This window comes from Garra rufa, chromosome 1 (genome assembly GCF_049309525.1).
Source record: "Garra rufa chromosome 1, GarRuf1.0, whole genome shotgun sequence".
Taxonomy (NCBI): domain Eukaryota; kingdom Metazoa; phylum Chordata; class Actinopteri; order Cypriniformes; family Cyprinidae; genus Garra; species Garra rufa.
The window spans coordinates 29,650,950-29,662,122 of record NC_133361.1 but is presented as its reverse complement, the minus strand read 5'-3'; the positions used below and the strand labels follow the sequence as shown (position 1 = coordinate 29,662,122).

Sequence of the window (11,173 nt, the reverse complement as noted above, 5' to 3'; positions counted from 1 at the left end):
AACATGCTTATAAATGAATCCCTTATTTGAATCTTCTGGGCAAGCAGATTCTCCGCATCTTCATTGACTCCTCAGAATGAATGCGCATTCTGTTTTGCTGTCATGCGCGTGATTACATTCGTGGGGTAAGCTGTCCGCGAAGCGCTCGCCCAAGCGGAAAAACGCGCTGTTGCTGCCAGATCCTGATTGCCAAAAATGTATTGTATTTTTGTATATTATATATAATATGTATATTTTCATAATTTCTCAACAATTCAAAAGTTTAAAGTCCACAGAAAAAAATTGCCTATATAAAATGGATATATATTTTTTAAAAATAATAATAAACAGGAAAAAGAGGAAATATTAAAATATGATTTTGTCTCAGATTTTATTGGTGTCTAAATAATGTAAAGATATTATTATTTTTGGTATTACTGGTGGTTTTAGCACTCAGCATACCTGGTAAATAAAAGTGTCACCTCTCGCCACTGCTGTGCATTAGTTTGAATGCAGCCTGTTAAAGTTCCCTTTCTATGATCACATCAGTAATAATAAAATGGTAGTAATGCTGAGGAAAAAAGAAAAGCTATTGTCTGTAAACTTTCGGATACCTGAAGAAAACTTATTTTAAATAAGTAATTGTTTTAAAAAGTACCTTGCTTACATAATTTAAAAAATAAAGTAAAGTTGGCCCAAATTAAATTTGATATAAAACAAATATGAAAATGTAGCCATGTGCAGTACTATTGAAAACTGAGAATGTGTTCATCGTGATATTTAGTTGTTAATGAAAACAGTAATTAACTTGAATCTTGAAACCGGTGAAGATTGACACACCTACTTTTACAGAGAGTCCAACTATAAACAAAAAGCATAGAAACTGCAATTTTACATGTTTTTAAAATTGTAAAGTTGTATTTGCACAGCAGAAGAATTAATTGGGGAAAAAATTTAGATCAAGAATATCGATTATATAGATCAAGAATCGGAATCGGATCGGATCGTGAAGTGCCTGAAGATTCCCACCCCTAATTACGAATGGGAGATGGATCGGTGTGTGAAAGAGAAGAGAAAACCATAGATGAATTTGCACAGATCCAGGCAGGTGCTGTTCATTCAAAAGCTCAATGCAGGGCTTCAAAGTTAAAATTGTTTGCAACTTTGTCCCATCCAGCAGAGATGTCACTGACACTGCGCTCTGCTGAACTGCGGCATTCTGGTGCCTCAGTCTCGGTATACTGGACAAATCGGCATGCATTCACAAATGATAACTCAGTGGCTCAGTTCAGCACATGCAGGGGCGTAATTTCCACTTGGGGCTTTTCAAAATCCTGTTTGTGTCCTCCTACTTTCAAATGGTTTTGTAAAAGTAATGTCTTGTATTGTAGAATGCATGCTCAGCGCCGCTGATTCGCGCGATCGCGAGTAGCCTACACTGTAAAATGTAACTGATGATCTTACTAATAAAAGTAAGTGATTATAACTTATTTTGAATAAGTTTGTTGACTTTACTAAGTTTAACAAAGTAATGACAACTTTTGTGCACTGAAAGTGATTAAACTAAATAGGTATAATTAAACTTTACTTACAATAATTAGTATTCTGAAATAAGTGGTTATGCACAGTTCCACCATTAGGTAGCGTTGATTTGTGGCAGTGCATCTGACGATGGGAGAACCACATGGAGAGGTGAGTCATCTCGTGTTTTTTTATCTTTTTCAGTTGCTTAATATACAGTAATCGACCATGTAATAATCAGAGTAAGTAAAGTAGAGCTACATAGCAAAATTGGATGTTATATTTTTTTATCAAATTGTTGGATTGTGCTGGATTGTGTTCATCGAAATGAGCAGTCTAACATTTGCTAATCACTGCATCTTTGGCTGCATTTTTTTTAATCAAGTTATTGTTTTGAATGGCCTCATTCTTGAAAATTCAGCTAATGTGTAAGTTGTTAATTCCGTTCTGATGGAAAATCTTTGGTTCATGAAAGTGTTTTCCAAATGTTAGTAGGTTTTACACCTACTTCCAAGCACATGCAAATTGTGTTTGAAATATACAATGTTTCTGTATTCTTTTAAGCAAACTGCTTTTAGTTAAAATTGTGTGCAAAAATATTTTTAACTCTCACATCCTACATTCACAACTACTGAACAAAAAAAAGAAGAGGTTAATATTGCCTGTGTGACTGCATTTGTATATTCAGTAATTGTTGATAGAACAAACTAGATGCAAAACCAGATGCTGGTGTAATATATTAAACTGTGGATAATCCATATCAGCATCTCAGCTGAAAAACGCTGCACCATCAAAGTGCTGTCACAGTTTGCATATAGACAATTTATTGAAAGGGAGATAATGCTGAGTGAATGGCACACATATGCTATTTAATGATTGTGATTTAATAACAGACACATGTTTGATGGTCAAATCTGTGATTTATAAATCATTTGTGAAATCCAGATTAGCTTTTTCATGAATGTCTGGTTTACGCAGTTTTCCGTAAATATATTTGTATATTTTCATGAAACTTTCAAGAATGAGGGCAAATGTGTGCAGTGCCTGACTAAAACATTACTGATTACTCTGATTCACTGATTTATATTTGAATGTTATTTTAGATGTATGATGATAATAATACATATTCTTTTACTTGCAGATCTTACTAGATGATGAGACATGCAATGGAAGTGTAAGTATTGTTTGTTTTTTTCCTATGAAAAGAGATCTATTCTATTGAAGCATTATAGCATAAATCATGGAAGCTACTCTCGAACTTGTTCAATTCCTTTTACAGATCAATTCAGAGTTTAATTTAATTACAAGCAAAAACCTCAAGCAAGAATTATTCTCTGCACTCGATTAACATGCTTCACGATTTCTGGACATTTTTGAGAGCAAGAAAGGGGCTGTTGGAAAAAGACGCTCTGAATTTCTTCAGCAAATCAAACCTGTGGTAAGCTTATCACTTTTCTTTCTTAAACTAAATTGTCTTATTAACTGATTTCATAATTTTATGTTATACATACACTATAAAATGTAATTTTATCTTTTTTTTTTTTCAGAGCACTGACATTACTGCAAAGCGCAGAGAAGTTCTTCGTGGCCTTCTACTCATTCTTGGAGAAGAAGCCTCTAACTTTTTTTACAAGAGCACTGGTAAGTACCTTTACTATAACCCCCACACAAACATCACATATAGGCATTCAATTATGTTTTAGGCAACTTCTTAATTTGGACCAGATAAGTAAATTCTGCTTTTGTTTCACATTTCTTAATCAAGCCTTTGTACTATTAATTTTTGTCAAATTTCTACAATGTAATTTAACAACAGTTTTTATTAGTTGTACGTAGAACATGGCTCAAGAGATGGTCCTGATTCTTTAGGTGACATATACTTTTGTGAGATTTCCCATTTATAATGTAACAAGAATTGTAATATTGCTATTCCTTTTTTGTAATTAGGACTTCGAATGTGACACACCCCAGATTTCCATTGGGATACTGTCTGTAATACCAGAAGATTCCCAGGATTCCCCATAAGCACTGCATTTGGAGGCTTCAAACACCGCAATCATCTTGGAAGGAATCATCGTGATGGATGATCTTGAGAATCTTCCAGATCCCATGTGTCTACTTTTTGGGCTGATATATGCACTGAATTTGGAGTACCCTCCACAGCTCAAGAACACCTTTGGTTTTATTCAGAGAGTGTTTCTCATTCTTGGACACAAATCTTTGAAACCAAAACTACAGTCACTTAACAACCTGCTGTTGATATAAGTTGAGGCTGTTTGAGATTAACATCAGTAACAATGTGGTTTTTGTATATCAAAAAACTGTTTACAGAGTTGGGTCATCTGACTTTGTTTGCTGTAGTACCTGAAGAGATTTAATTTATAATAAACTGTTAAACTCAAGTTCAGTTGTTGCTTTTTGTCTTAACTTATTGTTTTAAGTTTAGCTTACTTGGGATTTTTAAGGCAATCGGTTTCCTAATATTTTCCTAGTAATGTGAACACTAATAGAAAGTTAACTCAAATAATGATTTTAAGTCAACAGTACTTAAGTATACTTGATTAACAAGTTGTCCCTTCAAATTGTGTTAAAGTAATGCCAACTAAACATTAATACTCTACTTTACTTGGAAATTTTAAGGCAATCGGTTTCCTCACTTTTTCTAAGTAAAGTCAACTTATTACATTTTACAGTGTACATGAAAAACACATGCAAGAATACATTCTTGGCATGTTGAATAATAACAGTTCTGTACATGGACATGACATACTGTGTGTCTTAAACACCATCGTTTCCCCCTAATTATATAAATCTGGTGTTTGCAAAAGACACCCGAAAAATATGGTGCATTCAAGATGGCATTTTCAATGCCCCACATATAAATAGCGTCTCAAGCTCCGTAATTAAATATATATTTCCACCATGTGTTTCTTTACAGCTGTGTGAGAGCAAGCCGCTCTGTGTGAGAGCCACTGATAACCAAACCTGACACTGTTTTGCTGCATCATGCTATATTCCATATGATATAATACAGTGCCTGATGACAAAACACAGACTGCTTAACCAGGGAACAAGATGAGGGAAAATACTTTTTCATTTGCTGAAAGGAGCTGCTGCTTTCTGATGAGAGAAAAGGCATACTTAGGACTATAAGCACACAGTTGTTGTGCTATTCAGAGGAACACAGGGTTGATCTTTAGAAAACTAAACTACTACTGTAAAGGTCAATCTCCAGGATCAGCAATGAGCTGCTGTATATGATGTGTGACAATCTGTGACTTTTTCTGAAACATTATAAAGCCTCCTGGATCTGTAGAATCTACAAATGAAAAACACAAACATTTGATTATTTCAGTTGAGTACAAGAATGGATGAACAGATTCATGAAATATGAACAGATTGAATTTAGTGCAAGTTGCTTTAGATAAAGAATCCTGCCAATTGAAATTTTTTATTTTTGTATACAGTTTATTCAGAGTGTTTGTAGTTTATTTAGGTCCCATTCACAGATTGGGAGGAAAAAGAGTTTTGATGATCAAAGACATGAAAAAGTGTTTTGTCTCAAACATCATAAATACTCACAGTTTGGTCTGTTGCCATGAACGCTGTGTCGTCTAACTAATATTAGCTTCTTTCCCTCTCCTGGTTCATTAGGTTTGAACTTGACATTTTTCTTGTTCATTCTTTTCTTGTCTTTCTGGTCCACGGATGTGTATGTCTCAGATTTTCTGTAGTGAACAATATATAAGTAAAATTTAGAGTAGTACAAAATTTCTGTCTTATGTCAAGTTGAAAATGTATTCTTCTAATAATAAAAACATTATGGATTATGATGCTGACCTTGTGTTTGCCATTTAAATGCTAACATGGTGTTAAAAAAGATAAACAACAAAGAATCTAGTTCAGGGTCTTCAAAGTTTTTTCAGGGCAAGGACCCCTAAGCTGATGGAGACATGGAGCAGGGACACCCTCTTGTTGAGCACAGCTACATATTAAGCATATAGCCTTCGATATTAATAGAAACTAGCCATATTATGTTTAAAAATAAATTGTTATATATGTTATGTTAAGACAGTAGATCAGAACATTGTTTTTTCATGCATCACATGCATCACTGTTAATAAAATTGAAATCATAAACGTGTTAAGATATAAATCACACTGAATTAGTTGTTTGCAGTTGTTGTAAATCATTTGAATGGATTTGCAGAGTCATACATTTTCATTTGACTATTATATCAGTCTGCATTTAAATTGCGTATATCTAGTTTGACATGCCATATTTTTTATTTCCCGTGTTAGTATCACTGTTTTAGCTGCAGCTTTAGAACTGAAGTTCATTTGATTCTAGTTCAAAGCATCTGCTGTTTGATTCAGACTGTCTATAAAGTTAGGCTACTCTTCATTTGATTTCTTTCTTTCTTCGCTGCCTGTTACAGCTGTGCTCTTGTCATTTTTTAAAAACTGAGATCTTCATTATTGGCACCCCTTCACTTACCTCCATAGTTCCCGCTAAATTTACTTCTAAAATCATTGATACTCTCATCTAGTCTTGTCAAATCTTGGTGTCCTGTTTGACTCCTCTCTTTCTTTTCAGTCTCATATTAACTCTTCATTTGTGTAAAGGATACAGAAACTCTCATCCATGCTTTTGTTTCATCTCATCTTGATTACTGTAATGCCCTTTTCATTGGTTTACCTACAGTACAACCTCCATTGCTAAACTACAGTACATGTAAAACTCAGCTGCTCTTATCCTCACCCGCACTAAGGGTTCAGCCCATATTACCCCAATTCAAGCAGACCTGCATTGGCTACCAGTCAACTATCATATTAAGTTTAAAATCCTCATCCTTCCTTTTAAAGCTCTGCATGCTTTGGCCCCTGGCTATCTCTGTGATCTGCTTCTTCCCTATACTCCCCCTCGTCCATTACGGCCCTCTGAATCTTGGCTTCTTGCTGTCCCTCTGTATCGCCATTCTTCCATGGGGGCAGATCTTTCACTGTTGTTGCCCTGAAATTATGGAACTCTCTCCCCAGATCACTATGTCTTGTCAACAGCTTGTCTGAATTTAAATCATTGTTTAAAACACATTTGTTTTCAGAATGTTACCTCTCCTATAAGTTGACCATTGTTTATTACAACAATGACTGATTTTCTCTATTTCTTCTCTTATTGTTGGTGTTGCTGTTTGATGTTTCCCACATTTTTCATGTTTATTGTAAGCGTCCTTGAGCTATGGAAAGGCGTTATATAAATAAAACCTATTATTATTATTATTATTATTATTATTATTGTATAAATAAATGTGACTTGACTTGAGCTCACGTGCATCTAGAATCTAGTAACTGACAGTAATAATAAATGCAATAAATTGTTAGATATTATCATAGACACTTACAGCATAATCCGATATTGTCTCTAAATCAGGAAAGTGCAAAATCAAAAGTAGCTCCTGTGAAGGCGTCAGTCCACTTTCAGAAGTTCTACAGCGGAGCTCTGTCAAGATCAGCTCACAGTACTGCACTAAGGAGGAAGCAGCGTGCTTTTTATATACAGGGCGAACAGGGTTGGGCTCACCTGAGTGAAAAAAAAAAAAAAAAAACTAGCCTAAAGCACTAAGCGTGATGCATCAGGTATCCCTACTTCTCCCATTCTCCACATTTAGTTCTAGTAAGCACATGTATTTTTCGCCAAAATACTCCAGGTATTTTTTCAAACTTTCATTTATTTATCATAAAATACTTGCAGTATTTTGGCAACAAATACATGTGAATAGGCTAGTTAGCAGCAAAGAACAGATATTGTTTTAGATATTATTTGAGTATATATAGTGTATACAGCATTATTCAGTACACTGAGCTTTTCCTCTGGTATTGAAGTCAATGATGAGCTGCGGATGTTCAGTAAATCAGGTGTATCTGTATGTATATGCATATCTCTTTATTTGTACAGCTGTACAGAGACTAAATAATGCACAAATCTGTATATAGTTATGTTCCAGACACATTATTGTTAAGTCTTACTATTTGAATGTTTTCTGTTCTCATGTCTGGGCCTGTATTCACAAAACATCTTAATCCTAAATAACTCTAAATAACTAACTTAGATTTTGAAGAAACCTTTAAAAATATAGTTGTGTCAATCCTTAATTTAGGACTCCTAAATCTATGATCTGAGAGTATTTCACAAAGTGTTCTAGCACTAAAACTAGTAGCTCCTTAATCTGTGAAATGTTAGGAGTAGTGAAGAGGACTCCCAAGTATAATATTCTGGGAGGCAGATGGATGTAATGTAAGTTTCTTTATTTTACAGATGCCATACACTTAAACATGAGCTGGACCCGCCTAGGACAACAACACAATTCAACAAACACTTTCACATGAGTCAGATGAGCAGGTTGAGAAGCGGCAGCCCGACACACCCACACACACTCAGGTAACAGCTAGTGACAGACACACCCATGCACCACACACACCCAGGTAAAAGCAAGTGACAGACACACCCATGCACCACACACACCCAGGTAAAAGCAAGTGACAGACACACCCATGCACCACACACACCCAGGTAACAGCTAGTGACAGACACACCCATGCACCACACACACCCAGGTAAAAGCAAGTGACAGACACACCCATGCACCACACACACCCACACTGTTAAAAAAAAACCTAATTTTACAGAAAATAACTGTAACTTTTTTACAGTAGTTTTCTGTAATTTCAAGTTACATTCAAAACTTAGTAAGATTACTAACAATATCTGTAAACTAACAACTTGACTGTTATTTTAGGTCCTTTTTCATTAAAGACAAATTACAGTATTTTTTCTTTTTTATACAGAAAAAATACTGTATTATTTTTACAGTATTTTTTGTGTTATTTTAAATTATGTTAAAAACTTTGTAAAATTACAAACAATATCTGTAAATTAACAACTTAATTGTTATTTTAAGTATTACTCCATTAATGACAAATTACAGGAATTCTCATTTTTTTTGTGCAAAAAATTATTGTATTTTTTACAGTATTTTTTCTGTTTTCTTAAACTACTTACATATTGATGTAAAATTACAAAAACAATCTGTAATTAAATAATGTTGCTCATTAAGGTTTATGTCCATACTAACAATTTAATGTTCTTTTTGTAATTTGAAAGTAAATCTTATTAGTTTTATATTTAACCCTTAAAGGCCTAGAACATTTTTGGGGCACCTGAGGCACCTGTATATTTCTTTGTTTTTTCATACCTATTCTAGCAGTCAGCATCAATTGTCATATATCATTATAAACATAAGAACTTGAACTTTATGTCTAGCTAATTTAAAATTACAAATTTCCTTTTGTTTTCTCTAAAAATTAGTGAATTTCCAGAATTTTAGGAAAAAACGCTACCAACAATTGGGTGTTTTTTACTGTGTACTCAAACAAAAACTCCTGAAGTTTAGATTTTTTTCTTTAAAAATTTGTATTTAGGTGTTTTACACTTCCAAATAAAATTTTGTCTATATATAACATTCCCCAAGCAAGTTATAGCCAATTATTACAATATTATTTAGGTGCTTTTCAGTGAAAAACAGGCCCATTTCGTTTATTGACAATATAGATCTGTCCAAAAACGTTTCAGGAGTAAAGTCATTGCAGAAACAGTGTTAAATAATAGCAAAACACAGTAAAAAATAATTTACTATTTCATAAATATATTCTTAATCCAAAAGATGAACAATAAACACAAATAGTGTAGAAAGTAGCACAAGAAAAAATGCACAAACTGTCTTGTGCAACAAAAAAATAAATAAACAATCCAAATTATTCACAAACTACACACAAAATGAGAGAGAAATATACAGAGTGCAACCGAAAAAAATAGTACAAATAATCTTTAAAAACTATATAATAATTAGTTACATAATATAACAACCAAAAAATAGATGGATCTGCTGGCTGTAGTCTACGTCGGAATCTATTTTACCGGGACATCGCCTAGTGACCGAAAACCCATATTCCAGTGCTTTATCCGATATCTACTGTTGTTTCATCCTTGTTTTTGGTTTGTTTTATGTCAAAGGGCTCTGTCGTGAGTATTTCTGTACATTTTCAAAGAATGCTGTCATGCAAATGTGTTATTTTGCGTTTGTTTTCATGCACGCAAGACGCACTTTGCTTTCACTTTGCGTCTGTTCAGATCTGCAAAGAAACATACTAATCGGTGGTTCAAAAGACCAAAACCTATGTTTATTGGTTGAATAGATGACAGTTTGAACCAATCGGGGCACAGGGGTGGGACTAAGCATCAACAATCGTTCCTGTTTGGCTCAGAGGACCAAAACGTGTTGATTTCATCTGACGAATCAGTGCTGAGGAAATGTGATGACGTAATCACGCTTACAGCGGAGCCTCTGAATATCCAAATGAGACAAATGCGATATCACCGAAAAGAGCAGACTCTGTACTTTACGAGACTTTTTAAAGCATTCAAATTGGATTAGCGGTTCAAAAGTTATTAAACATTTAAGACCAATAGTTATTTTTAGCCGCCGGCGGCTGTCTCGGTCTTTGAGGGTTAAGGTGTATTTTGCATTAAAACTCTGTAATTTTAAATAAAACAGAAGTAGAATATATATAAAATAGAAAATCAGTCTTAAAATCCACAAATCCTGTAACCATGCACTAAAAATCTATTGCATTAAAAATTGTTTATTTTTATAAAGAACAAATTAACCAATAAAGAGCGAGTGTATAATTTATTTGCAGAAGTCAAGTCAAAAAGCAATACCACAGTAGTCCAACTGACAATACGTTTGCAGTCGCAGTCCTCTCTGGTGGAATATACAGTAGGATAATAATGTAGTGTGAGGAGCATCATTTAAGTTGTTAAACGCTCAAAACACAAGTATCCCGAATTCACTTTCACTATAGCTCAGTTGACGCGCTTTTCCTTTTTAAAACACGCATTACCGGTGGAAACACTGCAAGTCGCAATCTATGACGGTACCGGCGACAGCCAATGAGCGTTTGATTATCGCTGCCGTTAATTATTCTGGCCAATGACTAGTAGGGAGCCGTTTCCCGGTCAAATTTGAATATGCTGCTGATCGGCTGATTCGGCTTCTTGTACAGTGACAGTCTGCTTCGGTCGCTCCTCAAGCAACGGCTTTCACGTGGATTATTTTACGTCTGACTGTTTAATTCATATTTTGAGCGAGTTTTGGTTGTGGAATGAAGATTGAGAACAAACAAACGCGAATATGGACTTTTTCCAGCAGCTAAAGATCATGCAAACTGCAAAAGGTAAGTATCCTTTACTATTATATAAAGTTCTATAGACTGTTATGCTAGTTACATTAAGATACAGTATACTGTAGTGATATGCTAATCGCGATTACATATCTTAGTATCCTACCAGTGTGTGTTACTGTGTTTTGTTAGTATGAGCTAACACTGTTAGCTGCAGCTAGGCGGTAACCTTATATTTATGTCTTGCTGAATATATGAAGTGAAAAAATCTGCACCTCACTTGAATAGTATACAGACAGTTTACTTAAGATGTAATTGACCTAAATACAGTCGCTAATGTTTTGAGTCCAGATTAACAAACATTTTGTTCTTAAAGTTACAGCAATATAATTAAGCCTAACGTTACCAGCAGTCGTTCTTAATTATAATCAAAC

General features: G+C 34.4%; 2 long non-coding RNA genes across 3 annotated transcripts; one reads left to right on the top strand and one right to left on the bottom strand.

Annotated features, from left to right (window-relative positions):
- Positions 1-2,153: 2,153 nt before the first annotated feature.
- On the top strand, positions 2,154-3,902 carry LOC141345061 (uncharacterized). 2 transcript variants are annotated; one of them, XR_012357064.1, is made up of 3 exons: positions 2,154-2,938; positions 3,048-3,141; positions 3,448-3,902. It is a non-coding gene; the product is annotated as an uncharacterized lncRNA (long non-coding RNA). The 2 variants fall into 2 exon arrangements; XR_012357005.1 differs by having other exon boundaries at positions 3,048-3,902.
- On the bottom strand, positions 3,665-7,014 carry LOC141344398 (uncharacterized). The gene is made up of 3 exons (XR_012356827.1): positions 6,902-7,014; positions 5,083-5,228; positions 3,665-4,819 (listed from the first exon to the last, which is right to left on the bottom strand). It is a non-coding gene; the product is annotated as an uncharacterized lncRNA (long non-coding RNA).
- Positions 7,015-11,173: the final 4,159 nt, after the last annotated feature.